The sequence below is a fragment of the Sinohyriopsis cumingii genome, chromosome 9, assembly GCF_028554795.1.
Source record: "Sinohyriopsis cumingii isolate HCF-2022 chromosome 9, ASM2855479v2, whole genome shotgun sequence".
In the NCBI taxonomy this organism is placed as follows: domain Eukaryota; kingdom Metazoa; phylum Mollusca; class Bivalvia; order Unionida; family Unionidae; genus Sinohyriopsis; species Sinohyriopsis cumingii.
This window is the reverse complement of record NC_142969.1, coordinates 33210587-33228067: the sequence shown is the minus strand read 5'-3', so window position 1 is coordinate 33228067 and position 17481 is coordinate 33210587. Positions and strand designations below refer to the sequence as shown.

Here is a 17481-nt window from a genome sequence, read left to right as displayed (position 1 = left end):
ACCAATGATATTGACTTAGCAACGACGATAATAGGCCTAGCTAGATACTCGGATGATTTTACTAGATCAGCTGGCCCTAGTATGATGTTTGCCAAGGATAATACTGATCGTCCCGAAAGTAGGCCGTTCCTTATCAGACAACCCAACAATCGCGCCAATCCTGCTGTTCCCAATAATGATGTCGAAGATATGATCATTAAACCTTATCCTGATTATAATCTCGGATTTACCACGCGAAAGTCCATGCTATCACCAGGTAACAGAAGATTCGCTTGTGCTATCCCGTTATCTCATATATTCGGATTTTGCAGGCATTTCAGGAAAATTATCTACGGAGCAAAACACACTGTTACGTTTGTTAGAAAGGAAAATAGCAACGATGCTATCTGGCGAGAAGGTGCCGTCGATTACGCTACCGGCGTGATAGGTCCCAATGATGCCGCGAATAATAACGGCATAGTAAGATTACTAAAATTTACCTTGTGGATGCCAGCGATAACTCCATCAATAATCGAAGAAGAAAAATTATTATCATTCATGAACCAAGGCGGTAAATCTGTCATGTCATGGCTGACAACAACAACAGATTCCACAACTACCAATATTAATGGTGATTTTACCTGGCGTATCGCATCGCAGCAGGGTACCTCTGCACCTAGGCATATCTTTATCGCGTTTTTGCGTGCCAATAGGTATCATCAATTATACAGTCATATGATATTTGATCATATTGGAGCGACAAATGTGTCGTTGAGAGTAAATGGCCAACAAGAACCATCCGAGGAAATATCAATTGATTTTGAAAATCATTCGACGGCCCGTGCATATCATCGCTTGCTAAGTTTCATGGGTCGCGATCAAAATATCGATACAGGATTGCAAATATCGCAGCTAGATTTTAATAAATTTTATCCTATCTATTACTTTTCCTTGGAACATCTCGATTTGGTAAAACAATCCGTTGTCGATATTCATTTCAAAGCCAGAATTAACACAGGTGGACTTAATCACAAAGTGATCGCGGTAATTCTCAGCGATAGAACAATGATCTTGGAAGGCATCAGTGGCAGAATGAGAATCATCGACGCTCCTGTCGAGAAAATGTGACAAAATCGAAGATTTCTAAATTTAGATTAAGCGATTATTAATATGCCATACGAACACGTCAGTGTAACTCTGACCCCGGGTCAGATGAAAAAACTCCAATCAGCGATATCAAAGCGATGCGGTTTGAAATTAACCCTGAAAAATGATCAAATTCAGGGCGGTCCTAACAAACTGTCGCTAACTAAAAATCAACGTGAACGATTCACCAAAGCAAAATCAGCGAATTCCGGCGTTCATGTGAGTCTTTCCATAGGCGCCATCAGAGACATGGTCAAAACGGGCGGCATTTTCCCTCTATTTGCCGCTCTTCCAGGGCTACTAGCTGGGGCTCTTCCGGCAATTGCAAAAGCAGTAGGATTAGGCGCGCTTGGAGGTGTAGGTTCCAAAATAGCACAAAAAGTGATGGGAGGGCGATACGGTAAAAAAAAGGGAAACGGCCTTTACCTAAGACGACCCCCGTACGGATCCGGCCTTTACCTAAGACGACCCCCGTACGGATCCGGCTTAAGTCGAGTCTACCAGCCTCAAATTTAGATCTACTTAGCGAAGTAAAGAAAAAAAAAAAAAAATTTTTCAGAGGTGTATTTATGCGGGACCAACTACCAGAAAAACCAAACCCTACCGAGACAGGAATAATAAATCTCGATTCAAATACCGGCCCTGGCACACACTGGGTTGCCTACGCGATTAATCCTCGCGAAGTTGTTTATTTTGACTCGTACGGATTAGCACCACCGAAGGAATTTATCAGTTACGTGTCTTCGTTGAATATTCCGATTTGGTATTCGACACTTCCGACGCAGACGTTAATGGATCCACCGATATGCGGTCCTGAATCAATTAATGTCCTTGATGCAATTTCAAAATCATCCGGTCCATATCATAAAATTGTATTTGAATATGCCATAGATAAATATCATGGTTGATATTTACGGTAGATTTATCTACAGGAAGAAGGAAGCAGAAGTGACTGACGTCGATCTATCAAAGTTCGCAACCAGGGATGATATTAACAATCTTCTATCGCTGTCAGAAGTAGATCCTGGCGAAGTTGCTGTTTTTCAGAGCCGCGAAGGAAGATTACAAACAAGCAACGTCAAAATAACCGATATAATCAAGCGAGACGAATATAACGATCGCATTAATCAATTTACTAGCCTGTCAGATTCGGTATCAAAATCCATCGCTGATATCGCCGATATTATAGCGAAGTTACCCCTGAAGGCTAATATCGCGGATGTGGAAAAAAAGGACAACGAGCTATCAGCAACGTTGCTTCTAAAGGCCGATAAAACATTACACGACGATCTTCAGGACAGAATGACAAAAAGACTTAACAGGCTAAATAACGACCTTAAAAAACTCGACGATGCCTTAGCTAAATTTAGCAAAAAATTTGAGGATGATATCAAAACATCCAGCGATACTTCCTCCACTACACACAACGATCTCAACGAGAGAATAAGAAAAATCAACGAGGAAATTACCAAAATAAATACCGCGATGGGTCAGAAAATCGATAAAACATCAATCGACGATCTCAACAAAAAAATCAGCGAGGAAATTAATAAACTCAGCGATGTTGTTGCTCCCGAATTTACCAAGGGGTTTAACGCGATACGTGAATCGATAGATGAGAAAACGAAAAAAATCAACGAGGATATTACTAAAATCAACGATGAAATTAACGTGGTACGTGAATTAGCGCGTCAAAAATTCGATACATCAGTGTACGGCGGAGAAATTCGAGATTTAAACGCGAAACTTCTCGACGCAACTACAAAAATTAGCGATATTAACACAAAAATATCGTCAATGAATTTTGGAAGATTAGCGCGTATTTCGATACCAGCGGAAGTAGAAACAAAAAATCTTCCCTGCAATGTGCCATTTGTGTTTAGGACATACAATTATACTTGGGAACCTGGAAACAGTATCGGGTTTTATTTCAACGCGCCAATTACTGGCGTATATCGAATATATGTGATCTCCGAGATAAAATTCAATATAATAGTGGAACGTGGCAGTAAAATTCATGAATTCTACCCTGGATTTTTTATTATTTCGCTAAGTGAAGGTAGCGATATGTTATGCGATCTAGAACCGCCAGACAGAACCACCACAGGACCGGTGAATTATTTTGTAATTTTCGAATATTTATCGGGATGGGGAACAGTTGGTATTCCGTAATTGTTATCGTAGATACTAATAAATGACCGCATCGGATTACCGTTACAATCAGGCGCGTTCATGGCAGGATTCGCTAAAAAAACTTCTCGACGAGTATCAGGTAAAAATAAAAAAATATCAACGCAGATTAATTGCCATCGATGTTGCTGTGTACGCGGTAAGTGCAATAATCGCCGGTGCGGGAATAATCTTATCCGCGGTAACAACAATCGCGCCGATCGCAGCAACGATAATAATCTCATCGACAACAACAATCGCTGGTGTTCTCAATATCATCGCGAAAAAAATATCCTCGTGCACAAATGAAAAATTGTCTCTATACACGAGTAAATTATCCCAGGTCAACGGCGCGTATTCAAAATTATCGTCGTTGCTTTCTGAGAGTCTCAACGATGGCGTTATATCCGATCTAGAATTTTCAGCAATGATAAATATCTACTCCGAGATTGAACAAATGAATATCAATAATGTCCGAACTAACTCAAATCGTGACAAACACGACACCGCCGATAACAACGCTGATATCGGCAAGCTCAACCAGGCCAGAATTTAGTATCGATTTTCCAATACCAATTAGCGTCAAGGAAATTGCGCTGTCACAATTACGCGTCTATAACAGCTGGCCCAATGTTAGGTCGAAATCATTTGGTAGATTATCATCGAATAATTCGCTTGTTTTTGCCAATAAAAACCGCCCCGATGGAACTCCCGATTGGATCGTCGTTGGCATACCAACAGGCAGTTACGAAATTGAGCAACTAGGTAAGGAATTTACCAGTAGGATATCGAATATAACCGGCGATGCTACTCCAGGAATAAAAATATCCTCGCACGATCCAACGTTGTCGTCGATAATCGAAGTAAAATCGCCATATATCGTTGATATTTACCAGTCATCGATTAGGACAGTTCTAGGTTGGCCCGAAATCGCACCTCTGGCAAAACCAGAAAAACCAGATTTTATTATTCCAGGTTGGCACGAGGAAGCTCCTCCAGAACTACCGGAGCCAAAAAAATCTGATTTTACCACAGACGAAGTATGGAGGGAAGATAACAAACACAAGCCTCTGATCCACAGCGCCATCAACATCATAAATAACCACAAATTTAACCTGGTAATGTTCGCTTTTACTTTTATTAACGAAAGAATTCTCTCGTGGTTGCCTCTTCCTAAAATTCCCCCCGGTGTGAAAATCTTCGACGCTACCAACATTAACAGGATAATAGCCCCCATAGACGGTATCTTGGTAAGAAGAACCCTCGACGAATTTATTCAAGAGCATAAATTACAATTAAATTTATTGCGGGAATCATTTCATGAATGCATCTTAAATAAATCAGGTTCATGTAGCGAAATTATCGAACGCGTGAAGATTTTAAATCAACTCGCGAATGATATTGAATATTATCACGACATGTTCATTCGGGCGATAATCGACGATATATCAATTGCCGATTATGTTCTTCCTATTAGCAAATTCGAGTTGATCAGAAATTCAGGAGAAAAACAAAAATTCATGAGAGTATTTGAATTAACCGAGGAAACGCTACCAAATTTCAAATTTCCCGGTTATAACGTCGATGAAATGAGAAAATCCGTCACTGATACCATCGATGATTTATTTCCGAAATTACATGCCGCGTGGACTAAAAAAATACAATCAGAATCGATTCTCAAACATAATAATGATTCTGCCGGTCAAGGGCGGCATATCTCGCCAGGTATCGTCAATATAACGGAGGTTATCGCGATTTATCTTCACGCGGATGTTGTTGAAAACAGCTACAATGTGGATTCGTCTGTGTCAGAGCAGGCACAGCAGGGATTTATCTTGTATTCGTTTTCACCTAGCGCATCTCCGGGTTTTTTGATAATAAAAGAGCCAGTAAATCCGTTTTACCTGCGATGCCACAATCGATTGATGTCGCGGATAAATTTCAAACTAACAGATCAAAATGGACATTTGCTTGATATACGCGGAGAAACACTGAGCATCAATTTGTTGGTGAGATCGTGAAATAATCTAAGATTCTAAAGATTTTTGATCTTTCCGCCAAAGAAAAATGGCCAAAAAAATAAATAAAAACCAGGAAATTTTTCAAAATTAGTAAATTTCTTAATTTTGATGGGGTAAATACCCGTCAAATTGACTAATTTATATAATTTCGTAAATCCGTTGGGGTAAATACCCGTCAAATTGTGCAATTTATATAATTTTATGTTTTTGGTGGGGTAAATACCCGTCAAAATTAAGAAAATTGCATAATTTCAGTAAAATAATAAAAAAAAATAATAAAAATTAGAATCGGAGATTCTTGAAATTTTTTTTTTTTTTTGTGGCAAGAATCTTAAGAATCTTCAGAATCTTTGACTCTACTTTCATCAAACAGCTTTTTCAACTGCCTGACACGTGAGCTTGTAATTTTTCTTGACTCGTATTCGTCTGACAATCTTAATCTAACTTTTTCTACCAGCGTCGATAATTTAACAAAATCCTCGATTTGATCATCGCTGACAGTCGCAAGTGATTGATACATGGCAATTTGGATCTTTTTTATAAACTTGTATTCTGACGGTAGCGTGTATCTGTATTCGAGCTTTCCCTGAATAATCGTCTCAAATTCGGACCGGATTTTACCAGCGTCCAAATCTGAGGAAATATTTATATTTTTCTTTCTCAGGTCATCGATGGCTTCGATGATGTTATTTATATTTTCTTCGTCCATATATACAAATTTGTAATATTCAATTAATCTTCGTCCTCACTTTCCGAATCGAATATTATCGGAATATAATAAAATTCGATCCACGCATCGAGATCATATGAAAACGTCGCGTTGATTATTCTTTCTGTCGCACGCTGCACCGATGCTGGACTAATACTAAAATATTTTGCGGCGGCGCCCATCGACTCAAATACAAGCTCCTTGCCTGTTTTTCGATTTACCGATTTAACCGCCCTAGGTGGTCGCCGTCCGCCACCGGTATTACCAAATCTTGAATTTTCACTCGGAGTCACTGCTCGGAGATTGGAAAGTTTATTATTTGTTTTATTTCCATCGATGTGATCGATAACAAGTCCAATTTCTACTGGTCCGCGAAAACATTCGAATATAAATTTGTGACATGAATAACTCATGCCTCTTTGTTTTTGGGTTTTGTTGATGGTAAATCTGAGATATCCGTGTTTACCAATTATACCGACTTGATTTCTTGTTTTGATATGTCTGACAATACCATCCGATGACGCTTCGTATCCACTGATCGTAGGATGAGATTTGAACTCGTATGTGATTGTTGTTGTAGGAATCGTCGATTTCAGATTCATATACAATATTCTATCTGTCTAAATCATAATTTGCCTTGAATCGATTAATATAATCTTCTTCACATGTTATAACCGACGAGGATCTCTTTTCGTAATATCTTCGTAATTCCCGATAATTTTTCCCTCCACAGGATAAACATAATCGGGTCTTTCCTCGAGTGCCAACTTGGCAAACTAAGCAACGTTGTGGTCCTTTACTGCCACGTCGAATTGCATATATGTGAGCGCCACAATAATCGCCTCTGCAGGATTTGTCGCATGATTTTGTTGATCCGATTGTTATCCATTTACAATGCATATTATAATTTAAACATTTGTCTAAAATATAATCATGGATGCATTTGATCTTGATGAGGCAGAATATATCATTCCTGAGGTTGATCGGGCCAAGAAAGAATTCTTCGATGATGGAGCTGTTCATGTTTGGTCGACTTGGAAAACGAACTCTGTTGATGCTACGATGAATTTGGAGCGAGCCAAGAAAATAATCGAGCACATAAAAAACGAACATAAAGAAGAGCGATTTATCTTTGGAATAAAATTTATCGCACAAATGCCTGACGATAGTTGGATTATTCGCGATAAACGAGATCCCGTGCGTGGCGGTAAGAAAAATGTCGTTCTTGATAAAAATTCCAAGCCAGGATTGTTATTAGGAATCGATGGTCCTTATTATGCTAGGGCGTATCCATCCAGCGCTGTTGTTTATGGAATTTATCGGCTGAATAATAATCCTGACGCGAAAAATCTACCTGCGATGAAAGAATCGCCGAAGATAAACTGCGTGGCTAAGCGTGTTATCGAGCATATGAAAAACGCTCGGCGTGGATCTGGTCTCACCCAGTTGAGGTTGAATAAAATTAACGCGTGGGCAAAGACTGTCGCTGATGGTGCATCGGTGGACGATGTAGCTGCGTTGAGCAAAAAACTTAAATTTCCTATTACGGTGAAAACACTATCGGGAGAAATATTATATTCGTCGCCGTATAAATCTCGAGGAGCACCAATCGAGATTGTCGATCATAATTCCCACGCGTGGTCACAATCGGTAATGATATTTCCGCGGGATCGTGCTGTTAAATTTTATCCCGTGGGAAATTCTGCAAAGAACAATTCCGATGCCATGTTCAGATATATCAAAATATTAGCCGAGTCTGATCCGATATCAATTTGGTTGTTCTCGAGCGAAGAAAAATACGATCAGTTTATATTGCCATGCGGTGATATTTACCGTGATGAAAAATTACACGAATCGATGAGAAATCTCGCGGTGAAATATTCGTCGAATCCCGATCAGTTATTAACGAATTGTTTTACTGTTCCATCTGTTGCTGCTCACGCTGCCAGAGAGAGAAACTCGTGGAAGCCTACGAGGAATGAATATCTCGCTGATATTCAACTTAGCTGTATCGAGTACGGCCATGGAGGATTGTGGAATACCAAGTACAATTTCGAAGATATGATTTCCGTTGACATGAGCGCGTGCTATCCTGGAAGTTTCCTCGGATATGGCGATTGTGCGGATCATTTTGCTAAATTTGGCCATCCTACCAGCGAGATGACGAGAGTAGCAATTAAGGACCGTTGCCTGATTTTGTTATGACCGGATTCGCTTGTGTTACGTCATTCGAGTTTGCTGAAAATTTGCATAAAATCTGTTATATTTGGTTTGGTCGGCATTTATCTCAGCGCAGATGGGTCCCTACGGTGTTGTTGAGATATATGCTGGATTCGTCGATGTTAGTGTCGTTGACAGTGAGCGAGGCGATTATATCATATAGGAAACAAACTAAGGTGTGGCTGCCGACGGATTGTGAAAACGCGAAAGATATCGGAAGAAAAATAATTGGCAAATTTACTCAAGGAGGATCCGTTGATCATAAACACCGACACGCTAGGTTGTTTATCAACGACGCCGAGATGGATTTTATAATCGCCGATACGGTATCGCGAGGAATATTTTGCAACAGAGAGAATAGTATCATTGATGGAGCAAAGTTGGGTACCGTAATTAGCTACCTTGACGGAGAATCAGCGCAGTATACGCATTTGAGGTCGTCGATGCTCGCTTATGTTAGTATAAATATGCTGTCGATGATAAATAAATTTTCTGATATCGCGGTAAAGGTTGCGACGGATTCGTTTTATATCGATAACAAATACCAATACAGGCTAGAAAATTTAATCACCGATGGTAGCTCCTGGGGAACTTGGAGGATAAAAAACGAGGATATCCTAGATTATTGTGAGGACGCCGATGTCGAAGATTGCGATAAATATCATCGAGATAGATTTGGAGAATCTTCGATTCTAGAAACATCGACGGCTGCATCTGCATTTGACCCAATTTCACGTAACAAATTCGTCTACATGAATGGTCCTGGTGGTAGCGGTAAAACAACACGAGCGATAAATTTATTTGCAAATTCCGATATGATCGTGTTGACTCCGACTCATAGATTAGCGCGAGAAATAAAGCAACGCGGGGTTGGTTCTTGCACGTATCATAGTTATTTCAAATACAGCGGTGGATTGTGGGATTCGGCTCGCATGGGAAACAAATACATCAACAAGATCATAATATTTGATGAAATTTGCACAGTAAATTTAGTCACGTTAAAATCTATCTTGACCTGGCTGGAGGGGAAAAATACCGCCGTGGTAATGTGCGGAGATCATGGTCAGCCTGATCCGATTGATGGTGAATCTCCTCACGAGTGGCTCAGAAGCTTCGTTGATTATTATGAGGAAATCGACGCCGATTATAGATCCGATGATATTTTACTGACCGAATTCAAAAAAATAATTCGATTACAACCGAATAAAATTCAATGTGATGTGATGAGAAGAATAATCGACGAAACTCCGATGGATAATTTTCTAAATTTGTGGCGTCCCGATCATTTGTTGCTAGTAGGAAAATTGTTCGTGATATTATCCAGGATATGTTATTTAAGTTGCACTGCGAGAAATTTCCAACGCTGCAGGTGCCGTTATGCTATAGGCCCGTTGATACCAGGAAACAAAATATCAGTGTTACTTTGCCCTGCGGAGAGGAAAAGATCTTGGTCTTGAATGATGTTATCGGGGTTGATATTAATCTTGTCAATGACGCGATAAACGCAGAAAGATCACCATGGAAACTAGGATATGCAACAACGATACATTCATCGCAGGGATTGACCGTGCACGGCCAGGTCTGGATCGTCGATGATAGAATCTCCTGGTCAAATTTAGTGTATCTGGCCGTGTCGAGAGTAAGAAAATTATCTCAGTTAGGTAGAATTCGAGTAAATTATCTTAGTGACGCTGGTGGTAGTTGAGTATCTTTCGGTATTATTTGTAATTCCTCCTTGGTAAATCCGCGTTGTGGCGCTAGCGAATCTAGAATATAAATTGCTGGTCTTCCCGATGATCTTGTTACGGCTGATATTTTGTGTGTTGTGACGCTCCAGTTTGGATCGGTTGCTCTTTTTCTGCCTCCCTCGGCCTCGCCTTCTTTATACAAATACCTGACTGTGACACTACCTAGTACAGGCTGAATTGTGGAATCTCGCTTTAGGGGTATATTCGATTTTGTAATTGCAATTGCGGGTTTCATTGCTATTGTTCGAGTTGTCTCGTTATTTAGCGCGTTAATCACATGAGGCAACCTTGATACCCAATCGTGAGATCGATTATCTTGAATGAATTCACGCGCGTACTGGTATCCGAATAATCTTTCTGCAAGCGTTTTGTTGAATCTTTCGACGATAGCTTGATTGTGATGAACACCTACAATACCGCGACGGATTTTAACATTATTCTTTTTCATCAGTGAAGTAACCGCGCCAAGAAATTCTCGACCTGGATCAACCTGAAGAAGATTTGGCCATGTTAACGGGGATCGTGAATAAATTTCGCTAAACGCCTTAGCGATCTCCGTTGCTGTTTTATTCGATAATGGCTCGGCTTCTTTATACCTGCTAGCGATATCAACGACTGTCAGAACATATTTGTATGTGACTCCGTCGACGGTATCGTAAGGAAGAAACATTAAATCAGCCTGATGGACTTCATTAGGTACGCTGACAGTGAAACTTGCATATGGTATTTTCTTAGGTGTTGGAAGATATATTTGCCAGATTGCCTGTTTCGATAACCACGATTCAGCGGTGGATTGTTTTACTTTAGCGGCTTTAGCGAGTTTGGCAATTGCTGATTTTCCTCGCCAAAATCCTCGCGGAGAATAATATATCTGCTCCATTATTATTTACCAGCACCGAATACTAATTTACCTTTCATTGCGCCTTTTATCAACCAAGTTGCCAATTTTTCTTTGAAACTTTTGTCAGGAATCGCGTTTAGTGCGTGAATTAGCCTGATATCAGCGAGATGCCTTTGTTGTAAATCCCCGCTGCGATACGCGAGATCGTGGTAGTAACAAGCTTTATCGATAGCGTTTACCGGATCTTCACCTTGCTTTGGTTGGTTATTATCGTCGAGTCTGATATCGAGCCTCGTTCCGGGTCCACAATAATTGTACTCTGGCAGATGCTTCTCTCCGGGATATTTCGCCCAGGGAGTTCCGGGTAGATTTGACAAGGAGGAGGCAATGTCTCCTCCGGTTCTACTTTTTTTTTTACAAATTTGAACTTGCGAGTCTTGCAAACTTCGCATTCCCCCTTGATTGCGTTTCTGTTGTTGCGTGTGACAATTTCGATTGGATTTAACGTAGCTGTGTGAGTGCGACACTTAACACAATATAGATCCATGTATTCTAGTAACATGAATGTAATTGATTTTTCGGCCACGAAGCGACGCGAGCAGGTGAAACATAACGCGGTATTACCGAATTCGATTAGAATGATAATAATTGGCCCGTCAGGATCTGGAAAGACGCAATTGTTGCTAAATTTGATAATGCGATGGCTGAAATGGGATAAATTGTATTTGGTTGCACCGTCCGTTGATGATCAGCGTTGTTATCAAGTGCTAAAGGAATTTAGCGACAATACCGACGAAGGAACAATCGAATTTATCACAGACATTAATGAAGCTCCAACCGTGGAAAATTTAGATGGCGATGTTAATAATCTTGTTGTTTTCGATGATGTTATGCTAGACAAGCAAACCAACCCGGCTAGAATATTTTCGCGTGGCCGACACAAGAACACCGATGTTATTTACGTGACGCAGCGATATACGCAAATTCCTAAAGTCATTAGAGACAATTGCAATATCTTATCGGTTTTCAACGGCGTTGATACTCACACGTTGAGAAATATTCACCAGACCTGGTGTAACGGCGATATGGACATAAACAAATTTAAAAATTTCTTCAGCCGCGCTCAGGCAACACCGCATGGTTTTATTACGATTAATCTTCATGATCCGCGTAGTAGATATCGAATCGGTCTCGATCAAATTTATTCATAAGACTTGCAGCCCAACCTTGACAAACTCCACGACACCAGAATAAATTTCCCACCCCCCACCCCCCCGAAAAGTTATGTTTTTTCCTTGTCCAGAATCATTGAATTTGCACACAAAAATTGCACTCTGGGTTGAATTTACGCAAATTAATTTTCGTGGGAAGCTTTATTTTTGAAATCTGAGGCTTCTACGGAGAAAGTTCTCGTAGGAGGCTTTATTTTGGCGGAACCGTCTGGTCTGTAGAACTTCCCTGCTGCTAAAAAATGTATTTATGTAATACGCATACAAAAATATCATTACCTCACCAAAGAGGTCACTATGTCTTATAATGCAGAAAAAGACTGGCTGTGGTATCCACATATATTTCAATATCACTCAACACACTGTTCAGTAGTATCGCCAAATAAAGTCGGCAGTGTTCGTAACTCGGTCCTACCTGAATGTTCGTCTATATACATTGCATTAAACTTGTCGAATAATTTCAATCTTTTGCTCGCAATTGTTAGAAAAATACTTCCATTATTCAATTTTTTTTCTTCAGTTTAAATGAACACTCATGAAACGTATTGCATGTTTTAAAACAAGTCGTACCTGCCCTCCCCCACCCCGTTTAGGTATCCCTAGCAGTGGCGTGACGGGGGGGGGGGGTGCATGGGGTGGGGGTGACACAAAAATGACTGTCTATAAACTTTTTGTATTGTCTGTTACGGAAGGAGGTCCATGGGGGTGACACAGTGAGTTACTGAACTCTGTGAAACCATCCCTAGTGACGTCACTGATAACTAGTTATGCTAATAAATGTCTCGTGGGTCGGTTTTTTCCCCGGGTTCTTCCTCCACCGGTAATTTTGAAGCATGTCTTTAAAAATCAAAGAATAAATCTCGATAAACCACGATTAAATACATGGATAGTTCCTTTGGCTAAGTAATTAGCATACCAGGTCTTTGTAATAGTCAATCACTATACAAACTCTGGTATGATTATAAATTGTAGTATGAATTACTATAGTTTGTTCTTAAGCACTAGTAAATGTTTATCTTAGGTATAAAGAGCTTAAATATTGACAATCTGTTGACTCGATATTTAAATTAAAGAAAAAAATAACCAGAAGTAAGGAGTAATTAGTACTGAAAACGGTCAGATGAAATTGTTAGCAACGGAGCTAATTGATATCGGATATGTCACTTTCTCAAATCAGGCGTCACCATGCTCTTTTCTCTGAAACACCTATTATCCTTCATTCCGGTTATCTATTATTACTGGAAACCAATGTCAACATTGATATCTACTGAACAACTTCCTCTAATACGATAACATACAAGCTCAGTGAGTTTTAGAAACGTTGCTGAAATTCGTCTGACTCTCAACATAAAGATATCCTAGGCATTTTTGTTTGTTTGTTGAGTGAAGTAATTTCAAAGGTATTGGCAATTGAATTGCACCTCACACAGATCCTTAATCTATTTTCCATAGATAAAACATTGGGTTTTAAAAGAAGGTTTTAGCTATATACACACACACACACAAACACAGACACACACACACACACACACACACACACACACACACATATATATATATATATATATATATATATATATATATATATATATATATATATACACATAACGATCAAACTTTTTAAAAGTCACGAAATTGACACAAGGAAAAACTACAAAAAATAGTCATGCGAATTATATATATCTGCTCAATATCCAAATATGCTACCCTGCACAGCGTTGTAGATAATAATAATAATAATAAAAATAATAATAATAAAAATAAAATAATACCATCAATAAATATTAAAAAAATAAATCAATAAATAAACGGCAGCAGGGTATGTTAATAAGTTACAAACTTATGTACCGTCACGGGACTGGTAGTAACGGTAGCTCATTCGACAGAGCATCGGACTCTGAATGCACGGATTTCAGAGTCGACATTCCCAGGCCAACCCAGGTCGGTTGCCTTTTTGTTTCTCTTTTGTGAAAGGCACTTTGCTCCCATTTTCTAGCCCTATATGGTCAATATTGCGTGCCGTTAACACCATCAAAGAGACCATCGCAAGATCTTTGCGCTCACCCCTCCCCAACCGCCCCCAAAAATAAATTGTTTTAAAAAAAAAATATTTAAAAAAAAACAAATCGGGGAATTGGATAAAGACAGTAACAATGAGGGTTATGCAATACAAGTACGTGAATGTACTACAAAGGACAACATAAGGAATTAATAATTTATGTCTATAAATAATCGGCCAAGCACCCTAATCCATGGTACATGTACTAAGTCTACATACAGTACGGTCGTATCTGATGGTTGTATATTTTCATACTGATGTGCATGTATTTTTTATCAATAAATTTTATATATATTTATCGAACATTAACATTGTTTTGTACAGCTTTTTCCGGCTTATGGCCTCATACACGTGTCCACTTACTTCACCCAAAAACTCGTTGCACATTTCTACTATAAAAATAAAAAATCGTTTTGATAAAGACATTGTTGTTTCAGTTTAAAGAGCAAACATGTTATTGTTGAATACATTTTAAAACGGATATTAAATCTGTGAAATATTCTTACCTTCAGCTGCTTATATTCCCATGATTTTGCCTGAATTATGATCACAATTTTGCACAAGTATTATAAAGGGAGAACCTTAAGTATTCATTGACTTCAAATTATCCATTTCTCCAAATATCACACTTTATCACGTGAATTTAAAAGTTCATCAAATTGGTTTATGCCAATTTCTTAAGAGCAGTTGAAGTTACAAACAGCCAGTATCGATTTCCTCTACAGGTAACTTTGTGTTGAGCTGCCTCTTTGTAGTATTAAATAAGGTGGTTTACATTTAAATTTGTTTAACTTGAATGAACTTCTTGTACAACAATATAAAGTCAGTCTCAGAAAATAAAGTCTTTATATTCCTTTCGGCCCGTTAGCTTCCTAGGTGTTGCACCCGTAGATTGGCGCCACTGTACATAACTAGAAGCGAGAATACCTACAATCTAGTTTCAGATATCATTTGTATAAATATTTGAATAATACACTAGGAGTGACCATTTGTGATGAAAAGGTCCACATTCTGCGAAATGGTATATTGAAAGTAGATTTCTTATAACAAACCGCACCTTGAGACAGGACCAAATAAGATAAAGTAACAGCGTAGCTGGATTTCGGTTATTATCTTTAGTAAAATGATATCGTTTTATCAATTAATTACTTTGACAAAAAGGATAAAAATATTATCAGGCTGGGATAGTTATTTGTTGCCATCTGTTCTGATGATTTGCGTACCTTTCCGTATGCGTTGAAAATTTAGAACTTGTACTTTAATATCATCATATTTTGACACTTTCGATTTTGCATTCGTTCCTCTGTATGTGTCATAAATGCGGCTTAAACAGATGTTACAATTAAAGTCACAATTGCATTGTCTCTGTTACAGCTATCCTCTCATTATCACCGTAACAACTGTGTTACAGCTATCCTCTCATTATCACCGTAACAACTGTGTTACAGCTCTCATTATCACCGTAACAACTGTGTTACAGCTATCCTCTCATTATCACCGTAACAACTGTGTTACACCTATCTCCTCATGATCACCTTACCAATTGTGGATTATGTTGGTTCAGAGCGGGACAGTAACATGGTTATGAGTTTTTACAGTGATCCGTTCTACATACAGAAGAAAGACATTAGCGTAACTCTGAAAGAATTATGTAAATTGTAGCATGGCAATACAAACTGTAACATGGCCAATACAGATTATAGCATGGTAATACACAGTGTAGCATGGCCAATACACATTGTAGCATGGCCAATATAATACTTGGCATGGAAAATACAAAATGTACCGTGGCCAATGCATATTGTAACATGGTCAATACAAATTGTAACATGGCCAATACAAATTGCAGCATGGCCCGTATCAAATGCATCGTATACTATATAAATTGTAGCAAGGCCAAAACAAATTAAAATGACGAAGACGATTTAAATCAGATAAACTAAATTCAAGCTTTGAATAGCTATGCTAATTCATGGCTACGGTCTTAGTGTAGTGCACGATTACATCCACTTTTAGCGATCTCTTGTGAAATATATTCCATACAATTATATTCAAAGCGAAATATTTTTAAATCCAAACAAAGTCATTTTCTGCCTGATGCATATTAGTAGTGAATAGGGATAGTATAGCGTCAATGGGACTTATCATTAAAAACACCCTTGGGAATATATAGCGTCAAGGGAAATTTAACATGGAGAAAAATCGTGGGAACATATAGCGTCAAGGGAAATTAACATGGAGAAAAATCGTGGGACTGTATAGCGTCAAAGGAATTTAAACAGGGTGGGACTGTATAGCGTCAAGGGAAATGGAACATGGGATTTTTTTTTTTTAAATTTTTTTTTTTAAAAAAAGGGTAGGCAATGGAAAGGCTATCTCTTTTCGAGAAATATGGCTGGCCCTGAAAAGGGCCTTTGGGTTTATGTTAATATGCCCTTAACATAAAGGGCATCTGTGGCATCTTCTTTTCCTCAAACTTCGTCTTACAGCAGGGCCATACATCAGAGTCCTCTTGAGGCAACCTTGTCTCTCTATGTAGACTCTTCGTATCCACAAACTGCTGGTGGTCCTGTGGACAACGGTCCACTTGGATCGGACATACATGAGCATGTCCGTCCTGAACATCATCGTTGACACAAGGGTTGAAGATTCAACGTCGGTCCACATGTTGAGGCTCCGAGAATAGGTGAATCAATGCAGTGAACTGCGCTTATTTATAGGGACAGAAAGGATTGAAACGGATTGAGTTCATTCACCAATCCGAACACGCGTTACAGAATTCAGTCAGCCCGCATCCAATCCGAAGAGAGCAGTCTGTGACGTCACGTAGTCTATATAGATTCGCTAGCGCTTGTGTGCAGTCAATATATGCGACAGTGATTCAACATGACGGAAACTCAGAAAACGATCCAATGGGGTGCACCAGCAGGGGAGACCGCCCAAGGGAACCCGGACTTACTTTCAGAAGAGGTGAATTGGGATTTTGTGGATTTTCTCTCTTCGCAAGAATTTGTTCCGGAACCTTCGTTACCTTCTTCATTACCGCAAGTGGAGAATTTTAGACAGAGACAGAAAGAAGAATTGGAGAAATTTATACAACGACAAAAGGAAGCGGAACAGGCTTTTCTCCTACAGCAGCAGCAACAAGAAGAAGAGGTAAGAAAAAAACAACAGCAAGAAGAAGTAGCAGCAAAGAAACAAGAGGGTGAAAATCAAACGGTCACGGTACTGTTGGACATTTTAGCGGAGTTAAGAAGTCTGAAACAAATGTATCAGACTTCTTTATCACGACCGAAGAGAATACGACCTTCCCGAGCTAAACAAGTCAACCCTGTGACTAAGCCTACCGTACCACCCTTA

At 39.2% G+C, this 17481-nt stretch overlaps 1 long non-coding RNA gene across 1 annotated transcript in view; it reads right to left on the bottom strand.

The window, feature by feature from the left end:
- LOC149791510 (uncharacterized) overlaps positions 1-14937 on the bottom strand; it is a 54361-nt gene extending 39424 nt beyond the window's left edge. The window contains exon 1 of the long non-coding RNA XR_016423367.1: positions 14628-14937. This is a non-coding gene — a long non-coding RNA (uncharacterized LOC149791510). The remainder of the gene's footprint in view (positions 1-14627) is intronic.
- Between the last annotated feature and the right edge of the window lie 2544 nt (positions 14938-17481).